Source organism: Pinus tabuliformis, chromosome 6, assembly GCF_031772625.1.
Source record: "Pinus tabuliformis cultivar Carrire ecotype Pingquan chromosome 6, CPIR1, whole genome shotgun sequence".
Lineage (NCBI taxonomy): Eukaryota > Viridiplantae > Streptophyta > Pinopsida > Pinales > Pinaceae > Pinus > Pinus tabuliformis.
In genome coordinates, this window is record NC_142292.1 from 1,582,420,323 (window position 1) to 1,582,422,780 (window position 2,458).

At 35.7% G+C, this 2,458-nt stretch overlaps 1 pseudogene; it reads left to right on the forward strand.

Annotated features, from left to right (window-relative positions):
• Positions 1–372: 372 nt before the first annotated feature.
• Positions 373–1,146, forward strand: LOC149264850 (glucan endo-1,3-beta-glucosidase pseudogene; annotated as a pseudogene).
• The last annotated feature ends 1,312 nt before the right edge of the window (positions 1,147–2,458 follow it).

A 2,458-nucleotide genomic window follows, 5' to 3' on the forward strand; every position in this document is an offset into this window, starting at 1 on the left:
AATCCATGCTTGTGCAACTAATGTCATGAGATTTTATTCACCTGTCCAGACATTTCGTCAGTGTTAACCAAGTTGAAAGTTTAAGTTGTTCAGAAACAAATCCGATGGCTTTCTCCTGCTTTCAAGCCAGGAATTATGTTCTTTATACCATTGCATGCATTGTAATTTTTTTGCCTATCAACTTTTATAGGTGATCATAAACAGCAAATAAATTTTTTACTGACATAATTTCTGTTCTAAGTTGTGTCTGTTGATCAAAACATAATTTCTGGTTTTTAAACTTCTCAGCAATTGTATATTTCTTTTGCAGATGCCCACCCCATTGGAGTTTGCTACGGCATAGCTGCTGATAACCTCCCTCCGCCACTAGCAATGGCAGGAATGTATACACAAAACAGCATTGGAAAAGTGAGAACGTTTGACACTGACCCCAGCGTTATAAGTGCATTTATTGACTCGGGTGTGGAAATAATGGTGGGAGTCCCCAACCATGATATCCCGACGCTCGCCAGCGATCTAGGCGCTGCAACCCAATGGCTCAACACCACCATAGTGCCACACCTTCCTGCAGCGAATATCACATACATTTCGGTGGGCAACGAGGTTCTGCCCACTGATGAGGTTAATTCCCTGTTACTCTTCCAGGCCATTCAGACTCTTAATGGAGCCTCTCTGCTGGGCAATTTGGACAAACAAATCAAGGTGTCCACAACACATAGTATGGCTATCCTCAACACTTCTTACCCTCCCTCTGCAGGTACCTTCAGTTCTGAAGTTGCAGACACTATACGAAAAATTCTAGATTTGCTTTACTCTTCAGATTCTCCTTTCATGATCAATGTGTACCCTTATTACAGTTACTTGTCAGGCCATAACATTTCTCATCACTATGACATTTCTCTTGACTACGCTTTGTTCAGACCGACACCCCCTTTTGTGGACGGAGATCTGATTTATAACAATCTGTTTGATGTAATGGTGGATGCCGTAGTGTCCGCCATGGAAGGCATGGGCCAACCTAACTTTTCTATCGTTGTCACTGAAAGCGGTTGGCCTTCCAACGGTTGTAACGATGCTGCAACAGCAAGAAACACACAGGCTTACAATAACAATTTCATATCAGCATGTGCTGTCTGGGAGCAATGACCAAATTTGAAGTTCTACTCTTAATTTCATTTGGAAGGGCATATATTTATCTAACCCTTCAAGGATGAAAAGTTATTAAAAAAATTCACTTCTACTGAAAAGTATATATTAAATAAACCCCTCAAAAAAATTCCATAATGAAATAGTGTCAAATATTCTCAAATTCCATTAAAAAAAGGTAAACATATGTTTCTTCTATTCATTCGATGATCTTTAAAAGTATTTGGACTTACATAATTGAAAATATAAATATATTTTCCCAATAGAAATGGATTTCTAGTTTTCATTTATTTCCATACATCATAAGTAGCATTCCAATCTACCTCATTTAGAGCATGATGTGCACTTAGAGATAGAAACATTAACATATCTAGTGTCTCCAATGAAAATCTTTATCTATCATCATTTTTTATCCTGTTTAATTTTCAGAAGCCTCTTTCACACACTCATGTGGTTGTTGGGATAACAAGAATAGCTTGCCATAATTGCATAAAATATGGAAAGTCTTCAAACCATTCATGTTCATCTCCACATAGGTCTCATGTCATACATATGATTTTTAGGGTATGATTTACAAATAGCACAAATACATTCATTCATTTCACCCAAACATCTAGCAGTATCCACAATAGATGATTCCCCAACGCTAAATTTTTTCACATAAACATTTCAACTATATTTTTGTTGGACAACCTATATCATTCACTTCTTCATAATAATGTTGAGAAGTGAAAAACTTAGCCACATTAAATACATGTAAATCTATGAATCTCATGTCTAAATATTTAATCACCTTTACAATAAAACATTTTCCCAAAATAATACAATCATATAGTAGCCTCGAATATTTTCATCTTTGGAAAAATTTTGAACCTCAATGGATGTAAATGTACCATAACTGTGCAGCTGTACTATCTACAAATTCAGGCATTCCTCTTTATGCTTTAACTAAAAAAGAAGACATATGCACTGCATCTACACCAAAAATGCTTTCCAAAAATCATTTACGAAGCATGCTAATAGAAACATCTAAAGTAGTGTCAATATATGTAATATCAACATGATCCTCTTCGAACTTTTGATTCAATTTATTTAATTCAACGAGCATGTCTACAAGTATATGGATGCAAATTTTCACTTGAAATATTGTTGCCAACTCATACATTTTTTTCTCCCCTAACTCCCAATCCTAACAAATAATGCATGAGTTTAACAAGTCTTTCCATGACCTTTCCTCTTGAGATCCACCTAATTTTATGAATTTGTAAGACCACTAACTTAGTGATTTGAAATGTATACATTAGCTCTCTCA